The sequence below is a fragment of the Candoia aspera genome, chromosome 2, assembly GCF_035149785.1.
Source record: "Candoia aspera isolate rCanAsp1 chromosome 2, rCanAsp1.hap2, whole genome shotgun sequence".
Taxonomy (NCBI): domain Eukaryota; kingdom Metazoa; phylum Chordata; class Lepidosauria; order Squamata; family Boidae; genus Candoia; species Candoia aspera.
Genome location: NC_086154.1, coordinates 183,856,532 through 183,879,761, shown reverse-complemented (window position 1 = coordinate 183,879,761; position 23,230 = coordinate 183,856,532).

The window sequence follows — 23,230 nt, the reverse complement described above, 5'->3', positions numbered from 1 at the left end:
ATTGTTAATTTTATGTATGGGTCTCTGCCTGCAATCTTATATGAATTTACTGGAATATAAGACCCACTGAACCATTTTCTACAGACCAGAATGTAGCCACAATGCAATACATACATACAAGTATCAACAGACTTAAGGGAATGGAACCCAGAGGTTTGTGTATATCAGATGCATATGTGTATGCGCATGTGTATGATGCGCATATACATAAATATATTTATTTATATATTTATAATATAAATAAATATAAATATATACATAAAATTGGGGAGGAGGGCACCTTTGAGTCAGTGTTGACTCTTGGTGACTATCCAGACAAGTTTTTTGGAATTAGTTTGCCATTGCCTTCTTCCTAGGGCTGAGAGACAGCAACTGGCCCAAAGTCACTCAGTTGGGTTCATGCCTAAACTGGGACTAGAACTCAGTCTCCTGGTTTCTAGCTCAATGCTTTTAACCTCTACACCAAATTGGTGCTCTCTTCTCCCTTTCCCTCCCCTCCCTCTGTCTCTCTTTTTCTCTCTTTCTCTTTCTTAGAACCACTGTGCTGTAGTTGCTATGATGTTGTAAGGTGACGGTCTAGGGGTAGGGAGACCCAGATTCTAGTTCTTCTTCAGGCATGGAAGCTAATTGACTGACTTTGGGCCAGTCACTCTTTCAGCCCTTGACTGGGAAGTTGAAAAAAATCTATCTACCAACTTGCACTGAACCAGTAGATTCCATGGCCTTCATCCTGCAGTGAATATATATCTATATACACACGTGAACACACACACACACGGAGAGAGAGAGAGAGAGAAATAACTCCTTGCAGAAAGAAGTTCAGTGAAGAGTAAGCATACATGGGAGCTATGGCATGTAGACTACTGGGGAAATGAAAAATGAAAATGTGGGGTAATGCACTAACTACAAAAAGAAGTACTTTGAACTGCAGTATTTTGTTTTAGGCACCATTACTCATAGTTAATATTCATAAGAGACCTGTTCTGAAACCATAATTTACCTGATGGTTATTTTTTTAAAAGGCATCTAAGCTACAGACAATAACATTTCTTCATAGTGAACTGTATTACTGTATTACCAAAAAGTTATGTAATGCTTCTGTCTCATTTTCCTTTCCTCTGTTCCTACTCTGCTTGATGCATTTGTCATAGATCCAAAATGAAATCTCAGTTTTCGATGAGCAGAAGGAATTGTTGTATGTTGGCTAGAAGCTGATCTAGTTACGTGGAATATTTGGAGGCCAGTTTGTTCTTCATGCTGAACTACAACACCAAGTCAGCCCAAAACAATGAACTATCTGCACATTCTTTGGTCCTCTATGACCATGCTTATGTCCATGGTAGCAGCAGAGTCTCCAAGTTGTAGATGTCCCCCAAAAAAAGTTTCCCTCTTGCTTCCTAGAGAGAATGTTTTATAGACTTTAAGATATTCCAAAGACTTTTAGTTGATTTGTATATATTTGGCTTAGGGTCCAAGTCTAACATCCTGAGGTAAAATGTGAATGGCACTATAACAGACAAAGCTTTGTAACAGCAGCACATCAAAAGGTCATATGTTTCTCAGCCTTAAATGTTATTCAAAAATCAAAATGGCCATTGATGTAATAATAGGAAATCCATATTAGTAAGAGACAGCATTTGGGAACACTGATTTCACTGAGCTGACTGAATGCAGAGACTGAGTTCAAAAATCATAAAAATGGCTTTATGTGGATGGAGTCAAGGACTGACAGCTAATATAGGAAGAACAGTTTGAAGATACAGAGCTTTAAAGTAACAATAAATGTTGACTACAATCTAAGCTAGACAACTATGCTGACATCTGTTGAAATCAATGGACTTAAGTGCACTTAGCACTGAATTGTATTGGATGCTTTATATTTTATTGCATGATCAATGGATCAATGGATCTATATTTATGGCTTTTGGTTTGTATTTTTGTCAGCATTCGTATGTTCTTCAGTCTTATTTTTTAGCCATTTAAATGGAGACTTTTAAAAAATGTACATAAAGCCCCTGTGAAAAGTTGCTGGATACCAGGATGTGCTTACATTCCTTTACTGTTCTCTGGCTTGAAGAATAATTGGTGTAAAGCAGTCTTTTCCAAGGTGCTTCCTTCCAGATACATTGAAATAAATCTCCCATTATCCCCAGCCAACAATGTTCCAATAGAGAGAGATGATAAGGGAAAAATTAGTCCAACATAGTAGGACAGTCTCCTCAACCTGGATAACTTGAATTCCTAGAATTCTCAAATGCTGGCAATATAGAGGAATGTAACACTAGAAGGCAAGCTTAGAAAGGGCTGTTTTGTTATGGAAGACATTATATGTAGCCTTTTCCATGGTCTGATCACTTCCTAGTGAGATTGACTATCACCCATGACTTTTGTGAGGTGATTAGGCTCATTTGAATGCCCCAAATATTTTATGGACTCAGATAGATGCTGGTAGATGCTCAGAGAACTTCCTGTTGATCTGGACTCTCAATGTGATTGCTTCTGAGATACGTCCTTCTGCTTGTGGATTCTGGCTGGCACCTTGGTTTACTGAGGAATTCCAGGTGATGAAATTGCAGAAGTGCTGCCTGGAGCACAGTGGAAGAAGTCTTGAAGTGAACTTGCTCAAGTTTGTGTATGAGCTCACATTCAATCTTACACCATGATAGTGAAGGAGGAAATTGTTTCTACTTCTCCTCCATTATTGTGTTGGCAGAATTTTGGCTGGTTGTCTTGTTTAGGATGTCCAGCTCCCTTTTGGTTTGGGAGACCCCATTAGTTCTTCTACCTGGCAACTCTGATCATTTTATGTAGCACTTTGTTAATAAAAATTGCGTATTCCCTAAAGTATTCCCTAAAGTCGTGATTCTGCATGGACAAAATCTATAGTGGCATCTAAAGCAATATCTAACTGGGACCCCTTTTAGCTTGTGGAATGCAATGAAGTAAATGATGTTTCTCTAGTATATAACCTGTCACTTATAGAAGACAGGAGAGGGCGTGGTCAGCTGGATTTGGGAAGTGGTCAATGCCTCATTACAGGAGGGATTATTTCCTGCAGATTAAAAAAGGGTGTGGTGTACTCTCCCCAGAGGCCTCGCCTTGATCCAGTTGTGTTAGACAACTATCACCATGTCTCCAGTCTTCCCTTTTTAGAGAAGGCTGTTGAGCCTGCAGGGAGACAACTTCAGAGCATGAGAGAGGAAGGGAGTTATCTGAACCTTTTTCAGTTGGGATTCAGCCTGGGCATGGAAACTGTATTGGTTGTGCTTGTGGATGATTTGTATTAAGACCTAGATTGTGATGGGGGGAGTGCACCCTTTCTGTTCCTATTAGACTCTCAGTTGCCTTTGATAGCATCAATCATGGTGTCCGTTTGGACTGTTTGTGAAAGCTGGGGATTGGGAGCACCATGCTCCAGTAGTTCCACTCCTCCTTCTTTGGGCAATTCTAATTAGTGGCCATAGGCTGGGAAAGAGCATCTCAGTGGGCTTTCTCTCCTCTACTTTTTAATATCTACCTAACGCTACTGAGAGTGGCTATCCATTCATTCGGAATATGGTATCAGCAATGTGCTAATAATACCCAATTGCAAATTGTCACCTCAGACTGTTCCAATCAAAGTCTTGTCCTGGTGTTCAGCGGCTGTTGGGGACTGGATGACAAGAGATAAGCTGAAGTTGAAGTTAAGCTAAACAGAGCTGCTGTTCATTTAATAAGGTTCCCTGTCACCTCTCTTGAAGAGTTGGCCATGCCTCTGAGGAAATAGGTGTGAGACAACCCTGGACTCATAGCTACTGCTAGATGGGCAGATGGAGGCCATGGCCAAGAGACCTTTTGTCCAGCTTCAGCTAGTGCATTTGATCTGGTTCTACTTGGAAAAAGAGAACTTTGTGATAATTACTGATGCTCTCATCACCACCTGATTAGACTACCGCAATATGCTCTACATAGGGCTGCCTTTATGGACCAGTCGGAAACTGCAGTTAATTCAAAGTGAAGCAGCCTGAAAGTTAATTAACCTTAAATGGCATTGTACTTATGCAGCAGGCCGTGCACTGACTGTCAATAAGCATCTGTGTGCAATTGAAAGTGCTGGTATTAACCTCCAAAGTATGATGTTATTATTTATTTATTTATTTATTTTAATTTATTTCATTCAGTTTAGGTGCTGCCTGAATCCAAAGCAATTCTGGGAGGCTGACAATATAACAAAAAATAAAAATGCAATACCGAACAAAACAAGATGGGATCTGGTCACTCATTATAAAAACATAGACAAAAACATGCACCCAACATAGATCTCTATTCACCCAAGGCCTAGAAGAACAATGTACAGGACCTCTTACTTCAACTTGAATTAACAGTCTGATTAGAATACCTGAAGAAAATTATCTGTAGTCCCTCACTATCATGAAATTAAGGGGGTAGTGGTGGTTGAAGCCAGGAGAAGGTGCTTCTCCATAATGCCCCGTATATCATGAAAACAGCCCCTCCTGAGAAGCTAAAGTCATCTCCATGATGTTGTCCTTCCAGAAACAAGTAAACATGGAGCTCCTCCAGAAGGCATTTTTTAATTAGCTGAGGGAATATCATTGTCATAGTTCCTGTTTCAATGTTCCTGTGAACATCGTAACCAGTTCCCATGCCATGCTGGTGCTGACACGTGTTACTGTTCGGGAGGGCGCTGCTCTTGTTCTTTGCACCAGGCACTGATGTAGAGACTTTGGAATGTCTATCTGGGTTATCTCGCCTGTTCAAGGACACTTTCCTGAAGACCGGCAGGAACCGTTAGGAACACCTGCAGGTTGCAGGGAGTGGACTCTTTCTGACTCTGGGGGGAGGAATTGGAACTGTCTAAGCTTTAATTGTTTGAAAGACCCGCATTTTTGCCATTCTCAGCTTTGCTTTTGAACTTGCATACTATCCAGTAATACATCAGATATCCATAAGCTTCTTGTGTGAGTCTGGTTGGAAACTTGGGTAGGCGTTCATCACAGTCATAGGAATACAGTATTTAGATTGTTCTGATTAGGTTATGATTTTTAATTTCTATATATTGCAAGGATTATACCATGGATGTTTTATGATTATATTTGTAATTATTCCTGTATACTGCTGAGAGTTGCATGATTGTGGCAGTTTAGACATTCACTCAGACAATCAATAAATAGAGGAAAACAAGGTGATGGAATGTGCATGGATGGGTATGCAACACCTTCCAGGGAAAGACTCATTTGACTTAAGGAAACATTAAAAGATGTGAAATGCGAAATGCATGTCCATTTGTAGTCCGAATCACCTTGCTTTTGGCAGGCATGGGTTTGCACAGTTATGGGAACTGGCTATTCTCATAATTTGTGAAACATGACCATAAGGGTCCTGATATTTTATCTTCTTTTTTACCCATCCAACCCTATACTTCATGCCTCTCTTCTTCTATTGACCGCTGTGTCTCCATTCTACTGAATAAGTTTAATTATATGCAGAACCTGGCTTCTGTGAATACATTTTCTCACTAGATTCAGGAGATGCACATGAAAATGGTGTACATTTAAGACAGCCACAATTTTTCCTTCTATGGATGGGACAGGTGGGACACAAGAAAGAGTGAATAGAGTCAAATGTTGAAGGGAAGGTTCTCTATAAAATGCTTTTCATTCTATCCTAAGTCTCTGACTGGACAGAAGATTATAGTCTGATTATTACTATGATTTGAACGCAAATGATTTGGTCCTTGAATCCAGTGCATGCATGTATGTATGCCTGCATGTGTGTCTGTGTGCATGCTGTTCAATAATCCAGAGTAGAGGAAAACAAGGTGATGGAATGTGCATGGATGGGTATGCAACACCTTCCAGGGAAAGACTCTTGACTTAAGGAAGTATCAAAAGATGCAAAATGCATGTCCACGTGTAGTCTGAATCACCTTGCCTCTTCCAATCCAGGTTGCCAGATTGCTGTATTGTTTGTGTGTGTACCAACAAATTTCCCTTATGTTCTCCTTCGTTCTATAAATATTGTTATTACAGGCTTTTACAATTTCCTAATATAAGCTTTTATTTTAAATGTTATTGCACTTTTTTCTATGCTGTTTTCAAAAACATACCATTTTTTCAGATGCTGCTTTTAGAAACAACTGGCTTTATTTGCTGTTGTTGCAGATTTTTGATCAGAAAAAAAGTGGATGTTAGCGGACTCAGTTTAATGCTGCCATCTGTGCTCTGGTAGAATCCATTTTGTTGGACTGTGCAAATCCACTCCAATAAAATCCTGGCAAATTTGTTTTACATGCCCAAGCTGGGTTGAACCCATTGCATCTCTTTATTTATTAAGTTTAGGGCCAGTAAAACAAATGGTCAGAATTTTTATTTTTTTCTCCTCTGCCTTCCTAAATACATAACTAGTTTATAGCCATATGTGCTCAGGTATATAAAACATGAACTGCACGCTTCTTCATTTCAGTGGCATAAATATCCTATCAAGAATGAATGGGTTATCTTTTGGAGCTATTAAAATCCAAATCAATGCTACCAATGTACACTGTGAAGAGTTTGAATATCCAGGTCTTCATTACTGTTGCAAAGTTTCTGATGGTGGCAGAAACTGTATGGGTTCTGGGACATCTCTCTGAGGAGTGAAAAGTGTAATTCAAGCAATTGCTTTGGATGGTGGAGAATTTTGCATGTGGTGCATTTTTTCCCCCTCAGAAAGCTAATCTTGGTTGTATAGTGGAGACCTGGGAATGTCATGAGTTCTTAAACATGTGATATTTATACTTCAGTTGCTGATAAATACATTGCCAAAAATGTCCTGAAAACTCAAGTCAAGTACAAATTAATTATCAAAACTATTCTACAGAGCTGAATAGAATGTTGAATTCTTGAAAGAGTCTCCCAACATTGATTCTTCCAGATGTTTTAGGCAGGCCATTATGGGTCTGATGAGAGTTAGAGCCCAAAAGAATTCAGAACAACCCAAACTGAGGGAGCCTATCCCTAAATGAAACAGGAGAAAAATGTAATTGCTTTATTAGCATCCGTATCTGACTTATCTGCTGTATGCCTCCCAGAGTCGCTGGTGAAAGGGTGGACTTAGAATAGAATTCTCCAGGATCCGTAGGTCACTAAATCAGGGCAAAACATTTCACTGCAACTATTCCCATTATCTCCATCTGTTCGAGTTTGGAATTCACTAGCATGAGATGTGGTTCTGGCTACCAGTTTGGCTAGCTTCAAAGGAAGGTTGGACTAATTCATGGAAATCATGGGCATCAATAGCTATTAGTCTTGATGGCAGTGTGACTGGCCATCTGCTGGAAGACTAGTCCTCGGGCAGTTGGTTGGCTATTGTGAGAACAGATTGCTAGACTAGATGGGCCAGGGATCCAGTCCAACACAGTGCTGCTTATGTTCTTATGTTCTTGATGGGCTTAAAACATTAGTTATCTTATGTATTATCTATTTGATTCCATAAAGAAGCAGTGACCCCACAGTAGACATTAGAGGTCTACTGTGTTGGAACAGACCAAAGATTCATGTATTCCAGCATCTTGTTCCCTTATGCCCAGCTGACTTCAAAAGAAAGCTCACATTGTTATTATATATAAAAATGATCCCATAATCAATTTGTGTGCTTTAACAATACTGATCATCCACTGGACATAAGAACAAAAAAGACTGCCAAATTTCAATCACTCGCCCCAAAGGACAATTGATGTGGCTTTGGCAGTGTAGCCTCAAGAATTTCATGGATTTTATCTTCTAGTCCTTGCTGTATATTCATAGTTATAGACTAGACAACCCATGACCCATTCAGTCATTCTTTCACAGGTATTTCCTTACTTAAACAGAGAAACAGAATGACCATGTGTGGGCAAAAAAGCAGAGGGAGCAGGAGTGACTTCCGACTTCCTGCCGGCTTCCTTATTGACTTTGCTTGTGAGAAATTGGCAGAGAGTGTGGGAAATCACTCCTCCTCCTCCTCCTTGGCTGACCCATGGAAATGCTTGCCACTTTGCTGTGGGGAGGGGGAACAAAGGGAACCATGGACTGTGAAGAAAACTGCACCCCTGCTCCCCATCCTGGCATGTCTCCAAGGATCCCCTCCCTTCAGGGAGGAAGAGGGCTTACCCATTTACAGTCAGCACCCCCCAGCCATCCCTACTTTGCTAGCAAGCATCGGTGTCACTCCCTTGTCCTTCCCTCACCACCCACTGCTGTTAAGAGATTATAAATGTTGGCCTCAGTTCCAAAGCAGCCAATCGCTGCTCACCCATCAGGCCTTGCCACCATCTGATTGGGCACAGGGGCTAGAGGGAGGCAGGAGAGAGAACAGGGATATGCCCATCCCATCTCCCCTTGTGCCATGCAACCTACGGGTTTCTGGGAAGTGTAGTTGGAAGGCACGGTGATGCTGAGACAGCCACAACTGTGCCAAATTTCAGTCCCACAAGAGTAATGGGTCCCAGACTTTGGATGCATTCTTTAAGTTAGCCCATCTGAAGTACCTTGCTTCCACAATTGTGGCCCTATGATGCACTGTTTCACCCAATTGAAGGTTACAGACAGACACACAGACACGAGAGTTTTAGTAGTATATAGATAGAGAATGATGCAATTTGAAGATGCTATTTTTGTATATGGAAGTAATTTTATGGTGTTATATATCCTTAGTCTAATATAAGCACTTTGCTTGCATCTGTTGAATGAGAATACTTTTCTTGTAGCCTGGAAAGAAGGATCACCACATTAAAGTGTCTGCATTAATGTGTATATAGACGGATTGTAACACAGACCAAATTGTAGGGCTTGAATTTAGTAATGTAGAAGGAACATTGAGGCTTGGGTTAGGTGAAGGGCAATGTTCAGGATTTGGACCTACTATATTGTCTGCTGACCTGGCCAGCCATCTCATAAAAATTTAAAGCCAAGGAAACATTTTATCCACTGTACACCAATAAGCCGGGTGACATAACTGGGGGCATGAAATGGTGATTCTCTGTTGACTACCAATAAGGGTATGCTGAACAGACAGCTCCATTAAACAAAAAGGCACATTCCTTTGAAGTCCTTTTCTCAACAGCATTTCCTGTCCTTTCTCCAAGAAATGCTGCTATGTGGCTACTTTGTGTATAGCTCTGGCTAGGGTTCTCTCTTACACACATGCACATGCACATATTTGAATTCCATATATCCCACTTTTCTACATGGTATCAGGAAGCTATGGAGGGGGAAAAAAACCCACAATGCCTTCATCACTACTTGTGTTTAGACTGGGACACTAGCTTTATCAAATGTTTGCTTCATTGTTGCAGTATGTTCTTTCCAAATATTAACTGAAAGCAGAATTCAGCAGTGTAGCATTGTTACAACTGAGAATTCCCAGCCATCTTTGGGATTCAAAAGGATATATAAGGAATGTTCTCATGAGCACCAGGCTATTATGTATTTCAACTGTCAGCAGCTTTTAATGCATGAACATCAACTTGTGTTGAAATCTGTATTCTATGCTTTGTAATTGCCTGACCTGGGTTTATGCCTGTATTATTTTGTGTGTACTTGACCTCTGAGCAGTAGCCTTTGCTTAAGATACTGAAAGCTCATGTAGATAGTCCGTCAGCAGCTAGCCCCTGGTTCTTTATTTAGAGGTATATTTTTGATATGGTATCATTGCCTTCTTCAATCAGTGCAGGTGAGTGAGGCTATTGAAGGTCCACTAAGTGAGAGGCCAAAGTAGTTCAGATTATGGGGACAATTTAGTTCTAGTTAATAACTCTATTAGCTGGGATATGGTTGCTGTCTTTTTATTAGTAGTGTCAGCAACACTATAAACCCATTACGAAGAACCCATCGGTGATATAAATCTCTGGAGGTGGCAACACACAGCACTTTCTCTCACTCTCTCTCTTAAAAAAAAAAAAGCAATATTACAGGAATAATGCCTCTGCCTTTCATTTTTCACTTGACCAAACCTAAAGTCAGCCCTTGCAGTATTTTGACTGAGCCATCTTGTCTAAATCACAGCTCAGGAGCTGATCAGTTGGCAGCTTTCAAATTCCATTAAAAGCAGCATTGCAGTGAGCATCCCTTGCAACAGGGAGAACCAAACCAGATGAGACAGGCTGCCACTCGGTAGGAAGCAAACTCAGGGCAGTCTATTGGAAAACAGCATGGGACCAAGGGTTTAAGCTCCTAAATACTCTGCATATACACAGTACCATGGTCTGCCTTGATGTGTACAGAAGCTTTTAATATATAAACAGAGTTTCCCTCCCCCATTCTTTCTTTTTAGCTCAAGTGTTTAGGTCCATCTGCTGAAAAGCAAACAAATAAAATGGGCCGCCATTCTGTTAATTACAGAAGAGGCATGATTCTCATCCCAGCACTGCAAACCTGTATTGCTATCTTGCTTCTCCTCTTCTTTTGAAATAGTGAGCCTGAAAGCCAGGTGGCTATTTTTTGAAACTCCTCATTTTGGATGCTGAGAGTAATGTGAATGCTCTGAGCGGAAATGCAACCAGGAAGCATTTTTGAAAAGCAATCAAAGCAGGAGGTGACCAGATGCAACTATTCATAACTAAGAATTGGAATGAAGGGAGAACATTTGTATTTCCTGGATCTGCAGGATATGGCAGGAAGGAGCTGGGGAATTTGATTCCAAGGATCAAGAAGCAAAGGGAAGACCTGTGAGGTGGAGGAATAGATGGCCTTTTAGTAATATGAATCTTAATTGACATCAATAAAAGGGGCCCTAAAGATACTAGATCCCAGTGAGGAGAGCACTTAGGTTTCAGCATCTCTGGTTGCTCTGGTAGGGAACCTTCAACCAATGACTATGCCCAGCCTCAGCAGCAAAAAGGGGAAGAAAATGTTGGTGGGAAAGACAAATTGGAGAAGAGAAAAGGAAAAGATTCTGAACAAGAGAGGAGAGCTTTCAGCCCAAGAAGGAATTTTATTTGGAGTGAGGTGGAAGCAGAAGAAAGCAAAAATGACCCCCTCAAGGAAGTGGTGTCTGTGTGTGAGAGAGGGAGGGAGGCAGGGAGGGAGGCAGGGAGGGAGGCAGGGAGGGAGGACGGATGGACTGTGGGAACATATTGAAATATGAACAAGAAGACCAGTTGGATGGTGGGTGAGGTGGTTTTGGACGGAGCTAGTAAAGCTGTTCAAGATTATCGTTTAAGAAATTATCTGCAGTACACCCACTCCTCCAATAGAAGAGAATACCTGTAGCTCAGGGTTGAACTGTGGAGCCCTTGGTGCTCTCTGAGCTTGGTTGTTTGCTTGCAGACATTTCATTACTCAACTAGGGAACATCATCAGTGTTCTTGTCTCAGCACTGATGATGTTATCTAGTTGGTATGCTGATGCACTGATGATGTTCACTAGTTGGGTAATGAAACATCTGTGAGCAAACAACTAAGCTCAAAGAGCACCAAGGACTCCACACCCACTCCAGTGACCGAGTTCCTTCCCAATGACCAGATCATTAAGCAAAATGTTCGCTACGTGAACATGTGACTGAGAGAGACCTGTGAAGATCACTGGTTGCTGCCATTCTCATTCAGATAAAGTTCTCCCGTACAGCTATGCCAGTGTTACTCTCATTCTGGCATGTGTTGTCAAATTTCATTATAAAATGTGGTCATAAATGCATGAGTTGTTTGGAAAATTTATTACCATTGTATTTGCGAATGGAGGCTAACCAAGGTAGTCGCTAAACAAGGAGTGGATGTATCATTTAATTTTTTTTTCTTCTTCCTTTGAAAACATTTTTTTTTCAGGGAGGGGCAGATGGGAGCAAATACTCCTATTCCTTGGCCCTTTGTGCCCAGAGGAAGCATACTCTATAAGGATGAATGTTCAATGAAGAAGCCCAATTTTCATTTTGTTCATCACAGTTTGCCTTAGTTGGCATTAGAAGCTGGAGGCCCTGAGCCCAATCAAGCATATTACAGATGCTTATTAATTCCATCCATCCTTTTGCCTACCAGGACAAAAGTAGATATGGACAATAGTTTGGCCAGTGGTTAAAGTGATTGGCAGGACTGGTCTGCCATGAAATCCTCATGAAATCCTTGGTGATTTTCAGCCAGCCCTCCCGTATCTATCTCACCATGAAACACGGGGAATCCTTTACTTCAAGTGATAAATAAGGAAGAATAGGCAATTAAGCCAGATGCCAACTACCACCCTCCTGATCTACTGGCTGTAGAGCCAGCAATTCCAATTCCTCACTAGGAGAAGTTCTCAGCATGAGAAATGAGACAAGTGCATGGATTTCTGGAATGGATATCTTCACTGTAAGACAATATAGAGGAAAGCAGCGAGTGTGACTCAAATGCCAGGTCCAGATATTTGACTTAAATGCCTTGCTCTTGGGTATGATCTGCAGAATTAGGGAATTGTGGGTGGAACATTAAGGGATTTGGCCTTAATGTCATAGTACCATCAGGCTGTCAAATATATTCTCTCTTTCTCCTTGTTTGTGGTGGGGATTGCATCTGTGAAACTCTACTCAATTGCTGGAGTTCATTAACTCTATTTTCTGTCCAGCTCTTAATGAATGCAGGTTCTCTTAGGTGTTCTTCATCTTTGTTTGAATTTATTTAGATAAAAATGCAAGTGACTTTAGCTATCTTTAATATTTTCTGACTGTTCATTATATGCCCTTTTTGTCACTCAAGCAGTCTTCTGAGCCAAAGTTCAGAAAAGAGGGCTAGAAACAGAACTTAGCTGTGTGCTCTGTGGTGTTTGTGTAATGATTGCAGCCATTTGGCCATTACCACATTTCTCAGTACTCCTGTGGGAATAAGGGGTTCTACCAAAGCCCCATTTGAGAATGAGATAAAATGAACAATATGATGTCACTTCCTATGCTTCTGTTTGAAAGCTTTCTGTATTCTGCCTGCTGGCCTGGGAACCCTGAGACAATGCATACACTTACCACTTAGTTTCAACCACCTTTGAATACCTAATCATTAAAATGTACAAAGTAAACTGTGGAATAAACAGCCAAGACTGAAGCTGAAGAGAAACAGTGATTCAATGAAGAATTCATGAAACAGACATGGTCATTCAAGGAAGACATTTTGTGAGATAGCGCTCTGCACCTGAATTTTATAGCTAATACTCCAGAATGTGGATTGGAATATGTTCTATTGAACTCCATGTAGATTCTCTCTCTCGCTCTCTCTCCTGTCACCATTTCACAGGAAAAAAAATCATTGGACATTGAAAACAATCATTGAAACAAACCTTCAGAATTTAGCAGATAGAAAAAATGTATTAGGAATGAAGGAAGGAGTACCTATCATTGAGCATCTTGCCCAAGGAAGGCAAAATCTGTTTATCTAAAACTGCTGCAATGTTCAACAGAATATTGAAATCTGACCTCACCACTAGTGAGTTTGCCTTTTGTCCAATGAGCACAGTAACTACAAATTGTAATATAAACCCATTTGTTCCATCATCACTGATTGCTGTCACCTGAGGATACATTCTTTTAATATGGAGATGGTAAAACAAATTTAACAGTAAAACATTGCCGTTGGGTTTTATGCAAGAGAGCAAATTGCCTTGTGCTTAAACCCTTTGCTGGAAATCCTTCTCACTTTACAGGTATTTGTCTTTAGTCTTGAAAGCCATGTTACTGTTTGTTTGTTTATATTTATTTGTGTTCCGCTTGTTCAAGGTGGCTTATATTAGGACCTCAGTACATTTTATCCCCATAACTGCAACCCTAAGAGACAGTGACTAGGAGACAGTGATTGACTCCAAGTCACTCAGTGAGTTTTCATAGCTGAGGGTGGTCTTGAATCTGGCTCTCCCCAGCCCTAGTTGCTACACCTCTCCATACTACAGTGTATCACATCAATGTTAGATCATTAAAGAGACCTGAAAAAAACAGGTAGCTCTGGGTACGTCAGGGATGAGACCTAGAAGCACGAAAGCCAACCCAGTTATCTCAGCAATATATTACACATAGAAGGACTAAGGACGGGGCTGGAAGAATTTCTATCAGGATGTACATTGTACGATGTAAGGCAGAATACATTTATTTCCTTTCACAGTTTTATGCTAGACTTCACATTGGACACCGGTGTATATTGTTTCACTTCTGTCTCATTCTGGCATTTTGATTTTTGTGCATGAATACTAAATGAACTTTGGTGTTTGGGAATTTTAAAGATGACTTCACAATACACTAAACAGCATATATAAACATGTTTGATTCCAAATCTGATGTAGTTACTCCTGTACAAAACTCTGGTGTCTTTACAACCACTTACCAGGGATGTAACAGAAATATGACTAATGCCTCTCAGAATGAATGGTTGTTGAGGGGGGGTTGCCCACAGAGGAATCCTTGATGAGACATATGCCAGCAACAAGTGAAGTCTGACTAGCATTTCTCCTTCCTCTAAATAAATCCACAGGACAGCTGCAGGGTGGGATGTTTTGTAAACAAACTGTCATTTTGGAAAGTGCCAGGGAAGAAATTAATGCCTCTCTTCAAAGAACCCACTGCTGTAAATGCACCAGGATTTAAAAAAAAAAAAAGATGAAAAAGATATCTCTGTCACCTCATTACTTTTTAAAAGACGATAAGTAGAATATCTGCCCACCGCATCTGGTCTGGTGAATTCTTCCAGAGATTTTTTTTCCTTTTTTTAATGGAGGTGGGGGTCGGTCGGAGATGCCAGTCATGAAAACAGCCCTGCCAAAACGGGCAGTGGAACAAAGTAGCTTCTGAGAATTGCACATCTCAGCTGCATTTCTTTGTTTTTTCCCATGGCTGGTTTGTATTAGCCACCGCTATATGTTTGCACATTGTGGAATACCAAGAGTTTCAAATGGTTTTCTTGGCTTTCGTAAATGGGTGCAATCTGCCAAAATGCAAGGAAGCCAGAAGCTTCATCATCATATTTGCCCAACTGCAGTTGGCTTCTGGTGTTGATGTTTGTTTTCCTTTTTTCTACACAAATCAAGAATTTATCAAATGGAGTTCAGTCTGTCGGTATGAGCAGCATAATATAACAGCGCTGGGGAAAAGATCTACAGGCTTTCCAGCCTAAATACATTTCAAATTCTGTTGGCACCACACTCAACCATCAGAAAAGTATACCCACTTTTCTATCTTTCTGGTGACAACACTTGTGGGAAAATATTTTGCTTTAAATAGATGTTTAGCATAATAAAACTGCCCCTCCCCCATCTTTTCTAGAGCCCAGCTTTTTCTATTGGCCCTAATGAGTGATAATACGAGTGAGGGCTGTATGAATATTTAGTTTCGGGATTCACCTTGAAAGCTATCCGTTGGGTTTCTGAAGTGAAACACTAATTTCAAATCATCAAATCAAACCAGCCCCTTCTGCATCAATTTGAGTTGGACCAGTTTGGATACCTTTCATGCATGTGTACATGCTTTTATTATTGTCCAGATCAGTTTGAACTGCACCAGCCAAATAGGGATGTTTCCATTTGAATATGTTTAGAAGTCTGGATTGAATCAGATTTATTTTCTGAATCAAATCAATGATTGGGATCAGATTGATTTGGATCGTCAATTTAAATGGATCAGGTCAATTTGCAGCAATGTATTTGAAGTAGGCGATGGGACATAAAATGCACAAAGGAATATGTTACATTGTTTTCTAAAACATAACAGCAACTATTTACACTTTCTGACCAATGGTTCACTCTACATTTCTTTTTAACAGAGACCCATCAAAGCAGCTGTAATATTTATTTAACATTTTCCGGCATTTGGGAAGACCTTGAAGCCATTTGGATAAATCATTTAGTGCTCTGTTAATATTTATAGGATATCTGTTACGTTAATTAGGGGTTTCCTTGGCGCTTTGTTTCTGTTGTCATTGTTTTTCAAATCAAAACGTGAGGGGAAATTACAGAGGCATCATTAAACAAACAGTATGGCTGCCATCTAAGCTTGCAGCAAGCTGATATTAAGAGGGCCCTGGTAGTGCTGGAGTGATAAATTCCTGACAAAGCAGGCAAGAGTCAGAAGTTCAAAGCCCACCATCTAAAATAAGTAGAATCTCTAGAGCAGTGTTTCTCAACCTTGGCAACGTCAAGCTGTGTGGACTTCAACTCCCAGAATTCCCCAGACAGCCAGCATGGCTGTCTGGGGAATTCTGGGAGTTGAAGTCCACGCAGCTTGACGTTGCCAAGGTTGAGAAACACTGCTCTAGAGGCAAAGCTGAATGAAGTCCCTTCCTGAGACTACCCTTTCAGTCACAGTAGACATAATCTATAGGGCTCTGCAGCACTTTGAATTTAATTCCAGCTGGTGCTCTGGAGTGTACAGGAGCCTGAATGTAGGCCCTACCTGCAATCCTTTCAAGCAGATGCCTGTTCCTGGGATCAAGCCCCTGTGTGCTCCAAATACACCCTTTTGGAATTGAATCTGGAGCATACCCCAACCCTAATAACTATTCTGATGAACCAATTGCCTGAACCAATGTATACAGTAATGTCATAGCTCAAAAATAGGGTTATGTGCTTCCTCCTGATTTATTTGCTCGTGCAGCAAGAAAATCAGGCATTAAGTAAAGTTCATTCCCTCAGAAAATAAAGACACATCTGTCTGCCTATCTTCTTCCACGTCTTCTTAGAGCACATTACAACATGTGGCTCACTTGCTTCTTTATATTAAGGTTTCATACAGAGTACCCCAACATGGGGAACAGCTTCCTTATTATAAATCAATGGTAGGCAACCTGTAACCTGTCCAGTTATTGCTGAACTGCAACTCCCATTCTTTCCTCTTGGCCCTGCTAGCTGCTAGGACTGCTGGGAACCAAAGTTGCCTACTAATTGCTGTCTGCCATTTTAAAACAATAATTTCCAGATTCCTGATGCAGTTTTTCTTCAAAGTCTTGATATGAAATGAGATAACAGTCTTTCTGTTCAGAAGATGGATTCTTTTCAATATTTTTCTTTTATTGTCAGCGGTTGGAGAGGTTTCTTTCGTGACTACCTTTGGACAGTGAGATGTCTCACTAGCATAGATAGGAAGATACATTAAATTTCCCACACTTTTACAGGAAATTAGGGGCTATCAGTCCCTCTTCAGGAAACACTTCATTCAATGTAGCAAATACACAGCCCTGGGCAAATCATAAAATAAAATATAATGGCATATATAGTATTGTATGCTTTATCGCACGTTGGGATGCTGTGAAGCCACATTGCTGTCCCATGTAACAATCTTCACTTTCCATTTCCCTTTTTATTCCCTATTTAAATATACAATCCATGTAGGAATAAAGTGACCTCTGAAGTGGATTGAATGTTTGCATTTTAGAAAACATGAAAGATGTATAAATGAGAGGAAAAAAAATACAGAATCTAAATGCTATTAGGATCTCTCCTAGGAAGAATTATTCAGTCATAAAATGAGAGAGAGATTTGTGGCATTTTCTCTTCATAAATTATGGAAATATATTTTCCCCTTAATTTTGCCTAATGCATTCAAAGCAGAAGCAGTTCTACAATTTTCAAGTAACAGCAAGAGTATTGCGGTAGTATAGCAGGCTGGGGAACAACAGCTCAAAACAACCAGTAGGTTTCAGGGGTGGCTCCAACATTTCTAAAATAGGCATTTGATTTGGGGGAATTCTACCTCAGAATTAACAGATCCGTCCATATAAATAAAAAAAGGACTAGTGCTTGTCTGACTACTTAAGTGCAGTTGAAAATACACATTTAAAAATCCTTCTGAATGGATCTATGTATAATTATCAATCTTTTAAAAACAAGTAAATGCATAATTCACTGATTCCCTCCATTTCCTCTCCCAGAGGAGGTGAAGACAAACTTGGTGACTGGCCTCTATTCAGCCTGCTTACATCTTGCACCATCAGTGAGCCACCTAAGCCAGCCTCCTCCAACCATCAACACACTTCCTACTGGTTGACGTGGAAAGGCAGCATCTGGATCAGGTTTGGGTCACAAAGTGAAGCGGTGCCAACAACAAACAGCCCAGAGTCCAAACGTGTATCCTCTTCCCACCCTTCTGAGCTAATGGATACTGAAGAGTCTTCTGATGGAAGGCTGCCAAGGTATGTTTATATAATGGCTCTCTATCCTGGGAACCATTGGTTTTTACCTCCCTACCCTCAACCTCAAACTTTCAGCTGTTATACCATCCCTTCTCTATTTTCTTCTTACTCTCCCTCCTTGAATCTGGAAGTGTCAGGTACTTCTCCATTTCTCTCCTTCTGTTAGTATGCAACTGGGGGAAAATACCAGTGGTACCCCTCCTCCCATATCCATTTTCTCTTCAACTGGAGCTAATGAGATTCTACCCCCTCCTTCCACCTGGCACAAGGAAAGGGATATTCTCATTTCTATTTATTTGTCAGGGACTCCCCACCATCACCCCCATCCCCAAATACTGTTTCTCATCTTCAGATAGGTAGTTTCACTTTCATTAGTTGTATAATAGCCTCTCTTCCCCTTGGAGCCAAAGCTGCTGGCAGCTACAGAAATCAGATTGTGTGGCCAACTTGGGCTTATGAGAGTATTGCAAGTGGAATGCCAAAGAAGGTGTGGTGTGTGTATGTCAACTGTCTGGGTACCCCTTCACATAAATCAATTTTTCCAGTCTGCCCCTCTTGCACCGAGTCCAAAATACATTCCATTTCGAACTTTCTCTTCCTTCCTATCAAGATGGGGATGTGGTAGGGCAGAAATGTGCAAGGAGGGCATTCTAAGACTGAGACTTAGAAGCTTCTTAGATGATTGTAAGGTAAGAAGAAAACTGCTGGAAAGCCAGATGTGATCTCCAAAAACAATTTGGGGTGCCCTCCTGACAATGACCATCAGCAGAAAAATTGTAGGAATCTCTGTCCTAATCTACTTGATCCTTGAGGAGGTGCTGAGAAGCTTGAAGTTTCTGCAGAAAACAGGGGACCTCTGCAATAGGAGATGGCTGGGAAACTTTCAGTAGTATGCACAGGTGGCCAGAAATGGCAATATCTGATTAAGATATGAATTGACTTATTATAAATGAACTCAGCCATAGGTAAAAGGTTAAGCCAATTGTCCTGCTGGTAGAACTTCATGTGCAATAGTTGAAGATGCGCTTAAAAACATCCTGGAATTTGTGGACTTTTATCAGAAATTAAGTGATTGGGCAAACCAATCAAAAAATTATTAAATGAATGAATGCATTCTCAAGAATAAAGGGAAGGGCATGGAAAGGAATGAAATGGGATATCTTAGAAAATTACCACCAGCATAGTACCTAGCTCTTGGGCAGTTATAAAGTCCAAGGAAACTGTTTCCCAAGCCACGGAGAGGAGAGGGGATGCAATAGTTCATATGATTTGTTGATTGGTGGCTTGGCAGATCAACCAGTGTGGCATGAAGAAACAGTCCTTGACATCTGTGATAATGTGAGCTACCAAAAGTGACAGAAAGGAACATGGGTAATATTAAATGCTCCAACATGCCCATCTAGCTGACTGTCATGGAAAAACTGTAACACTTCATCACTCAAGGAAGGAAAGAGATAAACACCTGGTCATTATGGAACAGTTCTCCTTCTTCGTAAGACAAGCAGGACAAAACAAAAAAACTATGCAAACCTGTAAATAGGAATCCTACTTTTGCTGAGCATCAATCAGTTAAGGAAGTTGCTTCCTTCTAGCCCCAATGTATCTCAGGTCAGGGGGAAAGAGCTGTGGCGGGGTGGGGTTTCTGGGTGCAGAATGGAAGGTGGAGGAAGGTTGTAAGGCAAGGCATGTTCTGGATTTAGCAATGAGCTAAAAATGTAAGAAAGATGAAAGTTAAAGTGAGGTGCCCATCTCACCTGGCTGGCATTGGGTGGGTTTTTGAGAAGCTTGTAAGTGCTCCAAATTATTGTGCTCAGTCTGGATGTCTATGGGGTTTCCAATGTCTTCAGAGAGATGGCATTGGTGCTGAAAGGTTTCCTTGCCAGCCAAAAGCTCCTTGCTAAAAACATTATAGTGCTTCTTGGCTGGGAGGAGTTGCCTGGGAGGAATGCGCAGGGAAGGAGACTTCCTCAAATTCTAGAGCGAATTGTAGAGAGACAGTTCCCAAAGCCAAATCAGCAGCCTCCACCTATACAACAAAGGGGTGAGTGGGTTCTGGATGACCAAGTGTTTTGAGGCTCTGTGACTAGCCTGAAAACTGCTTGGGAGTCTTTCCTGGTGAATTTTTAACTGCTTAACAATAGGCGTGATTCAGAAAAATGTTGCTTTTTCTTACCCCCACTTTCCCTCCCAAGCTGGGTCTGTCTGGCTTTTACTTTTCCCTTCTGGGCACTGTTCCTAATGGCACCTGGCAGTCTCTCTCTAGCCAGGTGATTTTACTTTGGCTGCTTTCCCAGATCTTCTTTACCCCCTAGAGCAGGGTTTCTCAACCTCGGCAACTCTAGGAAGTGTGGACTTCAGTTCCCAGCATTCCACAGCCACAGTGTTATTCCTGATTGGGGCACAATCACCCACTCTTTATTTCAAATACCACCCTAATATTTGATCCCATGTGCCTATGTTCTATCCAGAAGACTGAATAAGCATATGGAAAGGCAGAGTGAAGCAGCCATTGCAATTCTGGTGTTCATATAAACATACAGAGTTAGTATGCAATTGGCCCAACATTGTCCAGTGTCTTATTTGTTTGGAACATTTTTGTCCTATCTTTAATACTCCACTCTATTTTAACTTTACAAGGACTATCTTGTCAGATAAGTTAAGCTAACAATAATTGGTCAGGACTTTCAGATTGGCCACAATTGCTCCCAGTGTGGTTTTTCACACATATCAAGTTACTCTACTTCAGCACAGTGGATTGTTGAGGCTGAGCCAATCTCCAGGCCATTCACTTCACTTCATTAATAGGGGGCTTTAGGAAGAAAAGTGAGCTGGTTGCTCCAATAGTAAAAGTGTAGTACAGTTTTGCAGCTTCACTACAAAGAGGTCATAGTTGAAACTCTGATGAACTTATGTGTCCCTTTGAAGATCTGCATAGTTTAAATAATTGGCCTCATCATACTTAATGCTAGGCTACAGTGTGATTTGCTTGGTTTTGGCTTAAGATGATGTGCAAAAGCAAATGAATGAGCTCACCTAATTATAGTTTACTCAACTTACCATGATTTAGTTTGATGTATGAACTAGGTCATATTTTTTTTTGGCTGAATATAAATTTGGACATGCATATCCCAAGTTCTATACCAGGCTGGCTTTCAATCCTGAACTATATATCTCCAGCTTGCAGAACTAACTGAAATCAGGAAATTAGATATAGATATCTCTATATATGTTTTTTTGAAAGCTGTCAAGCTATACACTCTCGCGGGCTGCTTCTTCATTAGCTGTTTCAGTTTACAGACTCCCATTTTAAACCGAACCATTTTTTGCTATACATTTATAACAGGCTTTTAACCACGATGTAAATGTAGAAATATGGCAGATTCCTATCCCACAGAACAGAAAACTCAAATCATACCCTCCCCCACCCCCAAAAGAAGACATTTCACACTTGGGTATGCACATGGAGACGCCAAGTTAAGAAGATATCTTTCTCCGGTCCCCACAAATACTGTGAACATTTGAGACTGGAGCTGTGCTTTGCAAAATACTACCTTTCCACTTTTAATTTTTTTAAAAAAAAATCTTCATAAAAATAGGACAGAGAATTTGGCAAGTGCCAAGGAACATGGAGACATCTTTTATCCCCTGCTGATTCCCCAAGTGGTATCAGGGGATCTCAGTGTAGTTCAAAATGGTTGAGGTCCTCCCAGATTGACAAGGAAGCAATAATACAAAAACAAAGGGGGGAGAAGAGTGGGAGAGAAAAAGTGTTCTGAAAAGGGAACATTTTGTCACTCTTGCTGGGAACTGGGCGTTCAAGGCATATCGCAATATACTTTTGGGAAACCAGATGCAAGCGTGATAAGACGTCCACCAAGAGGAAGAGGCTGAAAAGTGGGCAGTGCAACGATAGAAGCCCCATTCCAGAAGAGAGCACTTAAGCAGTGTATGGGACACCTTCAGGAGCAACAGAGACCAGAAGGGCACTGTTGTAGCTCCTGACACCTTACGGGCACCATAGGAATTGGGAAAAGCAGCACAGCACACGAAGGGCAGGCAATGATGTCCTCACCTGATCCTGACATTATTGTGTAAGGATTGCCTACCCTAACAGAGTCAGACTCACAAGCAGGGACTTAATGATATCTGATTTATTAAAGAATAGTATGCAAATAGAGAGAAAGCTGAAAATGAGCAAAAGCGCGCCAAATACAAACTAAAAACCCTCGGCTCAGACGTAATCCTTCCCCTCGCCCGGCTGTAGCAAACTCCCCCCCCCCCCAGGTGCTGTTAACCGTTTTCCACTGATCCTGGGAAAGGAACCTTGAACACACGAGATAACCCAAACACATTCCAACCCAGCAGCCAACAGATAACGACTCCCTGAGATGGAATCCTTCTCCCTTCCCAGATCAAACACGTATCAGGTGAATGACATGCGAAACGTTACGATGTACCAGGCACATTGGAACAGTGAACATGACATATTGGCTGTGCAGCATTTCACCATTTCTGCTCTACTAAAGTTCCAGGAAGAGTGGCTAGAACCTCACAGTTGCCTCAGTGCCCATGGTGGGAAACCCGTGGATTTTTAGAGGTTTCTGAACTGTAAGTGTGTAGCATGTGGTAATGGATGCTGGGAGCTGTGTTCTGTCACCATCACAAAGATCACAGTCCTTGCCCTCAACAATCCTGTTTGTGTGAAAGGACTAAGGGGAAATATATCCTCTGAGCCTGCTCCCACCTTAACTGCTGATTTCATCTTTCTACTGTTTTTCCATTTTTCCAGATGTTACAGATGTTCTCCCACAGTTATAAGTGCCAGGTGGATGGAGCAGACAAGAATGCAACTAGAGTCAACAAGGCACAGTCTGTAGTGCAGACAAGAACTGTGTGAAACCTTGATGAGTGATTCAACTCAACAAAGCTTTGATTAAATCACTCCATCAAAGCAGATTAGCACATTAAAGAAGAGACCCTCTTCAGGGTAATGAACTGAAATGAATTGAATCAGGTGGCTCCAAAGTGCTTGAGGATTTATTTGATGGCATTCCTCCACTTTGAGGATTGTAACAGACCACATACTGTGTCGCAACCTCAAAACTGCAACTTTGTCATGTTGTTAAACTCTCAGCCTCTCAGAGTTCT